The sequence below is a fragment of the Astyanax mexicanus genome, chromosome 14 (genome assembly GCF_023375975.1).
Source record: "Astyanax mexicanus isolate ESR-SI-001 chromosome 14, AstMex3_surface, whole genome shotgun sequence".
NCBI lineage: Eukaryota > Metazoa > Chordata > Actinopteri > Characiformes > Acestrorhamphidae > Astyanax > Astyanax mexicanus.
This window is the reverse complement of record NC_064421.1, coordinates 11,703,279-11,716,996: the sequence shown is the minus strand read 5'-3', so window position 1 is coordinate 11,716,996 and position 13,718 is coordinate 11,703,279. Positions and strand designations below refer to the sequence as shown.

The 13,718-nt window shown below is 39.6% G+C and overlaps 1 protein-coding gene across 1 annotated transcript in view; it reads left to right on the top strand.

Annotated features, from left to right (window-relative positions):
- Positions 1-13,718, top strand: part of alk (ALK receptor tyrosine kinase) — a 797,750-nt gene that overhangs the window by 102,955 nt on the left and 681,077 nt on the right. The gene's annotated exons all lie outside the window — the stretch shown is intronic.

Below are 13,718 nucleotides of genomic sequence, written 5' to 3'. Positions count from 1 at the left end.
TATTTTCTGGAGCTTGACGCTTGGGTCAGGTTCAGGAAGAGGATCTAAGCTCTAACGTGGACATGGCTCCTGGGCTCCTGGGTTCTTGGACTCTTGGGCTGTCCACTCGCGGAGCCGCGGGTAGTGCCGGAGCGAAGCATCAGTGCGGTCCACAGCTGTCGTGTGCTGCGCTACTAAATTGATGGTAATGCAATTAGCTTTGTTGCCTTGGTCCTAGCTGTCCCTGAGCTAAGCTGAGTGGGAACGGAGGCGGCAGGCTGAGCCGGGAGAAAACACATCTCCGGCTCTAATTAGGCAAAAGGCGTGAGCTGGAAATAGGTTTGTAACGCCGTAAAATGGCCCCATATTTCACAAGTGCCCCATCGATTTCGCAGCTGCATGAATATTGCAATGAGTTCCCGACGTTGCATATACAATACGACTGGCCTCCAGGAACCTCACACCTGATGTAAATTATCACACCGGCCATTTTGTCAGCCGAACGTATCACCGTTGTAATGCGTTTGGTCAGAGAGTCAGAAATCACACAGCCCATAATACGTTTGCGAGTTCATTACGGTCGCACAGCACAGAACTAATATATTCTCCTATATTAGCTCTCAGCGTAGCATTGTGGTAATTGTATAGCTGACTTGTCATTAAAATCTTATTCACTAGATAAGCCTGAAGTGTGAAGTGCGACACAGACACCCACTGCAACGCAGCATCATCGCACTACGCAGCAGTAATCAGAATAATTCTTCAATTCTTGATTTCATTTCAACTGTTCACACACTCTTGGATTAGAATAGTTTTAATCAGAAACCATTATTTATTTTATAACAATAAATACTGAAAAACTGAAATTACCTGCAGTACTGTGCAAATGTTTTAGGCACCTCTGTGAATTTCAGTAAAGAAAAAGCTTCTTATCTGTGAAGTAAGAGTTTTTAATACAAACAGCAATTTTACAAAAAGCTGTTTTTTTTTTCCTTAAAAACATCTCCTAATCTCTCTCAGCTTTATGAGTTTAATAGAGTTATTTCTAGTTCTCATCATATTAATCAACACCTGGTTTGGTAAATTGGCCAATTTGGTAAATCAGGTGAGCTGCTGATGGAACTGAACATATAGTTACACATGCTGAAATCTGGAACTACACTTTGTTCTTCAGCTTGGCTCACATGATATAACATATCTAGTTAGTTAAACTTGAGAAACATACAGTTTTACTGTATGTGTGTTTATTTGCATCTGTTTAAATCATATGTGGTGCTTTTTTCAGGTAAAAACACTCATATTGCTGAGATAAATGGGTTAGTGAAATTTGCTTTGGCACCTAAAACTTTGGCACAGTACTTTATATGTTGGTGTGCTTTGGTGTAAATAGAAGATGATTCAAGGTTTGCAAAAAGGAAAGAAAGAAAAAAAGGAAAGGAGCATCATGCAAAAGTGCACCACAGAAGATTTCAGCTCTTGGAGTGTAATCACACTGGCATGTTTTAGTCTGGTTAATTTGGACTCTAATTTAGACTAAAAATTGGGAGTTTTAGTCTGTTCCAGTTTTAGTCTGTTCTAGGACAGTGAAAACTGTGATTGCTCTCAGTATGGACCCAAACAATCATAACGAACATTCCAAACGAACACCAGAGCGTTAAATTTGTGGTGAGAAAGTGATCCAGCCTCTCAATCCAAACCAACTATCAAATATACTCCTCAGATTTAAACTAAACGGCTGTTCAGGTGCAGTTTAATCTGATTTATTACCCAAATATTTACTACAGCTATGAACAAATACAGCAGCAATTTTTTTTTTCCACACTGCTTCACACTGCACAAATACACGCGCTCTCTGACCAATCAGAGAAGACTATGTGCTCACATGGTTTGGTGTGAGGATTTTGGTGAGTTTAGGTTTGTGCCTGTGTGAAAACAAACCAAACCAGGGGGAAAACACTCATCAAATGAACTCATCAACTGGTTCAGACCAGAAAAATGGACTACCGGTGTGAAAACGTTCTTGAATGATTTGGTTGTGGTGTAATCTGCTTCATTTTGACCCAAATCTCACAAGATTAGGTTAATGTTAGATTCAACTACACAGAACTAAGCATTGATGCAGCGCATGAGACCTTCTTTCTACATTTACTTTCTTCCTCCGCCCCAGACAGCTCTGACCAATCAGAGGAGACTACATATTCCCATGACTTTGTGAGGATTTTGGTGAGTTTAGGTTTGTGCCTGTGTGAAAACGAACCAAACCAGGGGGAAAATGCTCCAACTAAATGAACGCTTTAATTGAAAACGTTCTTAAATGGTTTATTTGTGGTGTAATTTAACTTTATTTTGACCCAAGTTTTAGAAGATTAGGTTCATGTTTGGTTTACTGCACAGAATTAAGCATTCACCCAAAACATGGCTCCAGATAGGTCTGACCAATAAACAGAAACGCATTTTGGTGCACTTGGATTTTTCCATGTGTGAAAACAAACCAAACCAAGGCAGAACATGATAGAAAAAAAAAAGTAATCTTATCTATTCACAGTAGCATCAATTATTTTTGCCCAAGCTTTTTTCAGACTCTCTCATGCCACTGTATTATTATTTTGGATGTGTTATGTAATAAGCTGACATTCTTTGATCTGCAAGCCATTGGTCCTCCTGCAACTTGATAAAGATTGAGATTTTATTGAGATTCCAAACCACCTCAATATTTCCGGAGGAGTCATCATCTGACCAGCGGAAGATCTCCATCCACGAGCGCTTATCTAAAACACAATTATCAAGGCTTCGTTTTTAAAAAATCCACTACAGACTGCTCTGCTCATCTCCTTGGAACGGCCTTTTGTGCACTTTTGCATTTCAACCGAGAGCAAATGTGTTTGAAAGACAAATGCAAAGCCTCGCCAAAAAAAAAAAAAAAAAGAAAAGAAAAGAAAGAAAGATCAATACTGAACCCCATCACTGTCCACTGCATACACACAATAAAGCCTCATTACTGCCTTCACACATCAAGAAATGAATCAAACACACTCCTCAGTGAATTATTCATGAGGGCCGGGCAGAAAAATAAAATCTCCCTAAGTGCTGCTGACACGGATTGAGCAAACGCCTTTTATATATTTAGAAGTCATTAAAACGGACGCTCGGTTTCGTCAGACCTTCCTATGCCCTGAGATAATGTTAATTATAACGCGGAGCCTAGTTCTTATCGCAGTTTACCATAATCTCACTTTTAGCGGAAATGCGTGCGCTGTAGGCAGAGCGTCTGTGTTTGTCAGAGTGAGCGGGCGACCGAGACTGACTATGATAAATACGCCGGTTGTGCGAGTTCATTTATTTCCGCTTTAATTCATACGATTATGTGACACGGCGAGTCGGGTTATTGTAAAGGCATGATAGATAACATTAATGCATTTCTGTCTTACACTGTTTACTGACACCACCTGTATTAATCTCTCTCACTTTAGTGCAGCCCTCTAATAGCTTTTATCTTGTAAAACCAATGTCTGAGACTTTCAGAATAGGACAGATGCAGCAATATCATACTGAGCTCACTTATGAGAAGATGAACTGGGCTAAACTGCTAGCAAACTGCTAATAGTATTACAGTTGCAAGAAAAAAAAAATGTGAACCCTTCAGTATTACTTGGATTTCTGCATAGATTGGTCATTAAACGTGTTCTGATCTTCATCCAAGTCACAACAATAGACAAACACAGTCTATATATATATATATATATATATATATATAGGTTTGCATGGTTGTTGAACACAACATGTTAACATTCACAGTGAGAGTGGAAAAGGTATAAACGTATGTGAACCATTAGGCTAATGACTTTTCTAAAAGCTAATTGGAGCCAGGAGTCAGCCAAACTGGAGTTCATGGCAGGACACCACAGAGGAAGTCACTGCTGTCCAGTTGAGTTGTTTGGAAGTAAAACACAGCACTATGTGTGGAGAATAAAAAGGGACAGCACACAATCATCAAAACCTCATCCCAACTGTGAAACATGGTGGAAGGGGCATCATGGTTTGGGGCCTGGACGGATTGCCGTCATCAACGGAAAAAGGAATTCCCGAGTTAACCAAGACATTTTGCAGGAAAACTTAAGATCATCTGTCCGCCAATTGAAGCTAAAACAACAGAGGATGGATGATGCAACAGGACAACGACCCAAAACACAAAAGTATATCAACAACTGATTGGCTTCAACAGAAGAAAATACGCCTTCTGGAGAGTCCTGACCTCAACTTGACCCAATTGAGATGCTGTGGCATCATGACCTCAAGAGAGCACATGATTCACACCAGATATCCCAAGAATATTATAGCTGAACTGAAACAGTTTTGTCAAGAGAAATGGTCCAAATTTCCTCCTGCAACTACAGGAAACGTTTGGTTGAGGTTTTTGCTGCCAAATAAGGGTCAACCAGGTATTAAATCCAAAGGATTATACTTTTTTCACCCTAAACTGTGGATGTTGAAATGCTGTGATCAATAAAACCACGCAAACATATAATTAATAATTTGTATGGTATTAGTTTAAGCAGCCTGTGTTTGTCTATTGTTGTTTATGCAGAAATCCAAGTAATCCCAAAGGGTTCACATACTTTTTCTTGCAACTTCACAGGCATAATTTTGCACACCTAAAAAAACTTAAAGCCTCTAAGAACATACATTTATTTTTGTAAAATAAAGGTATGTGAAGCATTAAGCATTAAGTTTCAATAGAAAACACAAAAGCAGAAATATGATAAAAAAAAACACTCCTAGCATTTCCCCTAGTTCTTTGATTATGCTGCTAAGATTACTCAATCATACCTGAGATGCCCATCCACCCCACTGTGAGGGCTCTAAAGCTGGAATCAAAGGGTTGTTGGCTCTCCCTGAGGCACCTGGGGCTGATAACAGTGAATCCTGTTTTCTATCCCTTAATAATCCAGGGATATACAGCTTCAACTCATCCACCTTCTTCACAAAAGTGCTAACTAGCTTACACTTAGCAGAAGTCTTCATGATTCTCAATGGAAAAGCTGTCTAAACTAAACTAAACTAAACTAAACTAAAGTAGACTTAACTTAAGTTAAAAAAAAAAAAAACAACAACAATACAAACAGAAACTTGAATGAAAATGAAAATAAGTAACATATCTTGTGGGGGAAGAAGAGTAAAGATGTTCAGTGTCACTAACCGGACTCCCCTCTCAAGAGTACATCACTCTTGCATGTGTAGTACAGTGATTATCTACAGTGAACGCTAGCAAAGATCACTCCCAACACTGTATTTATTAGAATTCATAGACTCTCTCAGCTGAAATTTAGAGTTTGATTGTTTTAAATGTGATTGATTCCAAAAAGTAAAGTACATTTCATTCATGAGAGATGATGCAGAGTTATGCAGTCAGTTAACGAGGCATTGCCATCAATTGGTGTCAGTGTTCTGCTGATTATGCTGAAGGATAACTACTAAGATAAATACTATCAGCTTCAAAAACATTGATTGGTCCATCACTACTATAGTCCTTATTCGTTGTCAGCTTCAAGAGTGATTTTATTAAGATTATTTATTAAGATTCCACATGCAGCAGTAATATTAAAGCAAATACATTGAGAGTGTAAGAATACATTTTCATCTCATGGATAGCATCAAAATTTGAGAACTGTCAAGTGCCAGCTTCGATTCTTCGCTTGCTCTCTCTCTCTGACAGACTATTGAAAAGGTTGGGAGAAGAGAAGGTAAAGAAAAAGATAAAATAAATATGGATACTTGACACCCTTATTTCCCAGCCAGGGGCTGCACCTCTCTGTGTGTCTGAGGGCTGCATACAGATAGATTGGGCTCATAGTAATTATTGCAGTGGCCTTGATGGTATGGATTCCAGACCTTGTGAAGCTGTGCAGTGTGTGGAAGCATGGAATAAGACATTTCTGGAATGTAACACATGTGCCATGTGCGTTCAAACACATGGAAGAACCTGGAATGTAATTAAATTTCATATTTAAACATCTATGCTTAGTTTTCTTTGATTTCAGGACACTGTTTGATGACTGTGTTCACTGTTTTATTCCTAATTCTCTATTTAGACCCCCATTATCCTCCACCATGTGGTCGTTAGTCCCACCAGGAACCACACAAGAGCAATATCAATCACAATAAAATAAACACTTCAGAATCATTATGTCCGCTTGAGACACAGAAAAAAAAGTAAAAAAAAAAGACATTATATTGTATTATAATGTGTCGTTGTACATTCAAAGTAAAGTGACAGATGGGAAGTGTCATGGGAACACATTATTATACATAATACATTACTAATAGTGACAGATATGCGATAATTTAATCCATATCTAGTCTCCAGATCTGATTGCTGAAACTGTCTGACTGGTGGTGTCGTGTGTCTGTCAGTTGCCTCTAATAATAATTGTAATTAATGAATCCATCAATGTTTTGTGTGAAACTGACCAATGGACACTCAGAATATTACTAAGGCCACGCCCATTATGTCAAAAAGAGTTTTGAGTAGATCATTTATATATATATATATATATATATATATATATATATATATATATATATATATATATATATATACATATATATTATCTTAATTTTACAGACTTTAGTAATGCATTGTTTTAGTAATTGACAACACTGAAAGAAATGTAATTATATCCACTATTTAAGTCCTAAGTCTTAAAAAGAAGAATAAATGTGAATAATTGTGAATAATCACATAATATTGTTGTGATTAATCTAATTTTCGAAATAATTTAAACAGACTGCCTAAATGATGCTATACTTATAAGTCCTAAACCTACAGTATATTCTCTACAGTGGCCAAAAAAATAATAGCCAGGTTTTAGGAGGACAAATAAAAAAAAGCAAATAACTACAACTTTAATAGAGATGTGGATTTCATTTTCCAGCAGAACTTGGCACACTGCCCACACTGCCAAAAGTACCAATTGGTCTTATATAATATTTGAATTTTTCTGAGACACTAATTTTTGAGTTTTCATTAACTGTAAGCCATAAAGCAATAATCATCAACAATAAAATAAATAAATGCTTAAAAAATGATCACTCTGCGTGTAAAACATCTATATAGCTAATGCATGAGTTTTACATTCATTAACTAAATTCCTGAAATAATTCAGTAAAAGTGACTTTTCAATGATATTCTATCTTTCTGAGATGCACTAGTACATGCAGATGAGAGCGGTTGATCTAAACCAATCAGCTTCCACTCTGCTCAGCTCCTGCAGTGACATTTCCTATCTGCCTTTCTTTAACTGAGCTCAGCCGGAAAGCGGACCGGTGTCATATCAGACAGTTCAAGGGTTTCTCATTCATACCCTTTATACCTCTGTGCTGTGCCCAGTCACACGGAACTTCCCGGCCGGGTCAATAGCCGTGCTAAGTTGACACGCTGGCACTAAGCCCAGGTGCCTCTGGACTTTTGGTTCATGCACTGTAAGGCATGTCCATAGCTTCCTCCAGTTTAATCTCAATTGTAGAGCGCCTGTAAGCAGTGTCAGTTCCAGGCTGCTATATGATATTACACCCACAGTCAATCAACCGTGAGAGAGAGCGGTGGAGAAGGCGTGAGGTACAGTGGGCATTGGCAGGGTATATTAAATTAATGAGTGTGTGTATTGTGCTGGTGATATCAGAGTCAAAGTGCTCTCTGTATATCCTAAATTATATAACATTTTTCTGCAGAGCTAAATACAGGAATCACTAGCCCACAGTTTTATCTATGCTGAGTGTAAAAAAAAAAAAATCACAAGGGAGAATAAAAAAAAATCAATAAATAAATAGTAATAATAATACCATTTTAAAAAAAATGGAAAACATGATTTTATTTTCTAGAGTTTGCCAGAGATGCTTGCAGTCTCTAGATGGAAAAATAAGAAAGGACCAGTTGCTACTTTTGGCAGTGTGGGTCCAGCTGGAAAATGAAATCCACATCTCCATAAGTTTTTTTTTTTATTTGTCCTCCTGAGACCTGGCAATTAATTTGTTGTCCACTGTAAAGAACATACTTAAATGTATTAGTTGAACATTTGCCAGGTAATTGCATGTTTGTTACCTTTTTTTAGCATTTTGATTGGTGTGCTTTTCTTTAAAATCTAATTTAGTAAACCTAAGAAACATATGCTTATTTTAAATGCAGGTTATTGAAGCAAAGGTCCAATTAGAAACATTCACTTTGAGAGTTCTTTTATTTTATTTAAATTTTTTATTTCATAATTTTTTAAGGTATGTTGAATGTTAAATGGAATGCTCTTGCATTATAGTTTACAGGTACAGTAATTATAGAGTTGGGTCAAGAATCTGGAATTTGAGATTTTTTACATTTTTTTTTGCTACTATTAACTTTGTAGTTAATACTTAATAGTTTTTTTAACTTTGTAGATGTAAAAGATGCACTTTGGAGAGTGATATCCGGTTAGTGGAGTTTTTATTCTCAGAGTCTTTATTCTGTTTTTACAAAGAAAAAGACTTTTTTTTTTTTTTTTTTGGCAGAAAAAGTGTTTCTTCTATGGCAGGGGTCGGCAATTTTGTTTTTCCAAGCCATTACGTGGCAGGTCAGAAATAAATAAAATAAAATTCTGTTTTGGAAAATGAAGTGTAATGGGATGGAGTGCTACAGACTAGTAGCTCTTCAGCCCAGAGGGTTGTTGAACCCAATTGTACAGATCAGTTGAATTCGAAGCAGGTAAAAATTTAACTCGTGTCGTCAGGGACGCGATCCAATACACTACCGCTGCCACGGCTAGTGAATTAAGACACAGCCAAGAAAAAAAAAACGCCCTTATAAGGAGATAGTGAGCCCAAGAACTGGCAAAAAAACGAGAATGGGCGGAAACTAAAGTCATACCGAGCGCGACAGAGAGACAAGGGAGAAATCTAAAGAAAAACTCGCCAGAGACGCATTTTATATATATATCTTTTTTTTTTAATTATCGTTCATTATAGTTCAAACAATAACATGGGCCAGATGTTTCATGCCTGTGGGCCACATCTGGCGAGCGGGCAACCTATTGCCGACCCCTGTTCTATGGCATCCCTTTCTGAAGGTACTGTTCTGCAGGTAAGCAAACTGTGGACTTAATTAATTAAATTAAAAGTCTATCCATGGCAAGTTAATATACACCCTGACTTGCAGTGTGTCTTTGACTGTCTCTTTTTTTTCCAAGCCTGCCAGCTATCTTTTGCCTACTGGCAGCTATCAGAGCATGGCATGGTGTATATCTCACCTTTTCTCAGGAGAAATGATGCCAGGGAGTCGCGGAGGGCAGCAGATGCACTCTCTCATTTACAAGGTGTCGTATCCAGGTGCGAGCAGCGTGAGAGTGTGTGTGTTCACGCTGCAGGTAACGCTTGTAAGAATGATGTGTGAAGACAGGGGGAGACAGAGGGAAGTCCGGGACACCTTCACCGTCCTAATCCAGCATCTTTTTTTTTTTTTACACTCGTCTCTCACTTCCCACTTGCCACAGGTGGGCTTCTTCTGCTCTATGCCCCTTACTTGGAGATGACGAGGAGTTTAACGTCATGCTTCTGCGTCCTTGCTGGAGCGGGTGAATGAGGGCTTTGCCTGTAGGACAGTATATAGGACAGCATGTTGAAGGGTCTCGTTTGTGGCTGGCGTGACATTTGCAGTGCCCTCTGGAAAGCAATCATCAAGTACAGACCAATGATGTGGAACATGATTGCATCTCTCCAATCTGTACAGCAGGGAAGCGTATACTGTTCGTCCAAATGCTTGTGGACACCCTTTTTATTAAATAGATTAAGCTACTTTAATTTGCTTGCACTCCTAACAAAAAATTGAAAATAGGACATGTTAATGGAAAGGACTCTCTTTAAGTGCTGTTTCACCTAAGGAACTTTGGTTCTTGAACCAGAAGTGTAATGGAATGGAGTACCACAGACTAGTAGCTCTCCAGCCCAGAGGGTTGTTGAACCCAATTGCAGGACAGTTGAATTTAAAGCAGGTTACCCCAATAAACCCAAGAAGAAATGAATTTCCACGCTGGATCAAACCTGGGTCATCAGGATTGTGATCCAATACACTACCGCTGCCCTGGCTAATGAATTGGGACACGGCCAAGAAAAAAAATGCCTATTTAAGTAGATAGGGAGCGCAGGAACGGGAGGTAAAATAAGAACAGAAACAACCTCACGGGCCAGATGTTTCATGCTTGCAGGCCCAGTTCTGGTTGGGTTTATAAGAACCAGGGTGTAGCTGTTTGCTACAAGTAACTATATAGGCTAAAAGATGCACTTTGGAGAGGGATATCCGGTTAGTGGAGTTGAAAGTCTTTCTTCTGTTCTTTCAAAGAAAAACAAATGCCAGACGAGCCATCTCATATCTCTCCTACTCGATATAAAAAACTCTTTTCAAATATATTTTTTTAAGAACCAGGGTGTAGCTGTTTGTTATTACTGAATGTATAGGCTAAAAGATGCACTTTGGAGAGGGATATCCCGTTAGTATAGTTAGAAGTTTTCTTCTGTTCTTCTGTTCTTACGGATCAAACCCGTGTCATCAGGATTGCGGTAGTTAAATACACTTACCTTCACTGCCCAGGCTAGGGAATTGGGACACGTCTGGGAAAAAAAAGCCCATATAAGGAGATAGAGAGCGCAAGAATGGGAGGTAAAATGAGAACAGTTCAAACGACCTCATGGGCCAGATGTTTCATGCTTGCAGGCGCAGTTCTGTTTGGGTTTAGAAGAATCAGGGTGTTTTTGTAAACCAGTTTCCACCAGTTTTAGTGGAACCGTCAAAGCATCACATCAAACATCATGAACAGAGGGCGCTGAAGAAACTAGTATTCTTTGGTTTACACTGTGAACAAACATTCCTGGTTCCCGGAACCTACTTTTGTTGGTGGAAATGCGGCGAATGGTTCAAATTTTTTTCAAAAAAAACTGCTAACCGGGGTTGTTGGAGATGTGTTGGAGGAATGCAGCCTTATCTTCACTATGATCTGAGGAACACCAAACAAAAACCTGAATCATGCTGCTTTCCATCAGCATCCAGAGTCCGAGAGAACACATTGGCCATGTTCTTTCTGGGTGGGTAGATGGCGCTTTCTCCCAACATCACTCCCAGGAAGATGTTGGTCAGTTCAGGCATTTGTTGGCTGATGTACAAGAGTTTGGGTTTCAGTACTTTCCTCCAATCATGCTCGCTACCTAGTGAGGCAGTGAGGCATCAGTGGCAGTTCGAAAAGAGACGTTGGCTGGTGTTGGGGGTTTTCAGTCCTAATCAGTGGGTTGGGTAATTGTCCCTCCAATAAATAAACCATATCCTCACACAGCAATGCTCTAAAATTAGCCTTAGCATTCTAAGTATGCAATGAAAGAATCCAATTTCATTGCTGTACCATATAGAAAGTCCTTTTTTTTTCTCTGATAAACATACAGGCTTTCCAATGGAGCGCATAATAATAATCTGTGAGAGACCTATCATTCTAATTTGGTTTATAACACTATTATCTTTCATTAATATAAAGAAACCTTCATTTAAACTCCATTGCTTTGTTCTAACCATGTGCTCTCTTTCCCTGTGGGCTTTTTTTCTTCTTCCTTGGCTTATTATTTATTTATTGCATTAGACCATATGATGCTGCAGCACATGTAATTACACAGTGCCACTGCTTTCCACACACAACCTGGCTTGTGCATGCAGCGTTTAGACGTAAACACAGACTGCGGACCTTCTGTGCCGTTGCGTTCTCGACAGTGCCCAGGAATTTAACATGCCTTCACTCATCTCAGGCAGATGGATAAAATCCATATGCAGGGGTTGGACAATGAAACTGAAACACCTGGTTTTAGACCTCAATTATTGATCGTACGGACAGACAATTTTGGTGGAAACAGGAGAGTTGAGGTGCGCATTGAATTCTGCCGTGATTTGGGCAGCCGTGGTTTTATGTTTTTCTTGCATCCACAGTTAATCCTGTTGGATGTTGTTGGTCCTTCTTGGACTTGCTGTCTTGGTCACAGATGTGCCAGCAAGACGTGCGCCAACAATTAGTCCTCTTTTGAACTATGTTGTGTGCATTGCAATATTTTGAGCAAAACTGTGCTCCTACCCTGATAATAGAACCTTCACACTCTGCTCTTACTGGTGCAATGTGCAATTAATGAAGATTGGCCACCAGGCTGCTCCAATTTAGCCACGAATCCTTCCACACTAAAATGACAGGTGTTTCAGTTTCATTGTCCAACCCCTCTATGTGAACTTAACAAACATGGGATTATGAAAATATGACTAAATAAAAAAATGAAAATATTTCCAGCACTCTTTAAGTGGATTGAGTGTAAGAGTGAGTAAGACTGTGTAAATAGTTTCTGGCATGTCGTTACACCTGTGTGTAAGAACGAGTGTAAAGAAAGCAAAAGAACGAGAGAGAGAGAGAAAGAGAGCAAGAGAAAGAGGGATGTAGAGGGAGGGGTAGGGAGACAGGCAGGATTCTTGACTCCCAGGTAAAGAGATGAATCAGAGGGATTACTTGACACCCCGAGGCGAGCGAAGCAATGCTCTTAGCAGCATGCCAATGGCTCTAAACCTGCACCACCTGCCAGACTGTGACAGTTGACTCCAATGGAGCAGACAAATAAGTGGCATGTGTGAATAAGTCACTTAATCTGTTTCTCCGCCTCCCTCGGCGCCCCTTTCCAAACTTCTATCAACGTCTCTCCGTCCGTAAACATTGTAAAAAGCTTTCTCCTTTTACCTTTTTTTTTTTTGAGCTGGAGACCCCACACCCCCTTTAAAGATGTTTCTTGCTCCCTTGCTCTCTTTTTCTATCCACATCCCCGAGGAACAGCCAAGGCAAAATCTAACTGCAGACTCCAAAGCGGGCCGTCCTTCCCTCGCGCCTTTGAATGTTATCCTTTCTGCTTCCTTCCCGTCCATCAGCGCTCTCAACAGATTGTCTTCTCCCTCTCATCTTCAAAGCCACATCTCGCTCATTCTGAGCACAAACATGATGCCCAGCTCCCAGCCTTGTGAAGCCAGTGCTAAAATCAAAAAGCCGGCGATGCTCTATTTCATTGCGATGGCGCAGTAGATAAGGGTTGCCTTCGGAATACTTATGCCCCCATCGTCCCATGCTCTGTCCCAACTTCATTAAATTAAGATTTCCGTCCGCAGTAAGCCGCCGCCGTCGCAACCCCAGTCCCAGTTGAATCAGCGACGCAGGGTTTAGCAGCTTTCCAGCCAGTGTCGTTTGATAAATCAAATGTAGGCCCTGACGCAAAGTCTCTGTGTCACTTATAAAGAGTGATGTGACAAATAAGACACCCCGCTGTGCAATTCATCACTCTGGAAGTCAATGATAAACAGTAATAGAAAAGAAAATCCTACTGTCAGCCTGACGCTGAGAAAGCCATTTGTCAAAAATGATCTGAGGCACCAGATTTCAACCTGATGTTCCCAGCCTATTGCTGGAGGAGTGCTGTCTTGTGCAGTTGAGCGCAACCGAGCAGAGCATCCCTAAAAACAGATATGATAATATACTGAATAATAGTCGAAGTCAAAGTTCTCCATTCCTGCAAGCTACACTGTAAACCACAATCTGCCCTCTTTTTTTTTCTACTTCTAGTGCATGTGTTCTAGTGCAGCTACAGTGGTATAAGAAAAGGTTCCTGATTTTCCTTTATAAATCATTGATTGGTTCAGATCAGCAATTTCAGTTAAATGTACA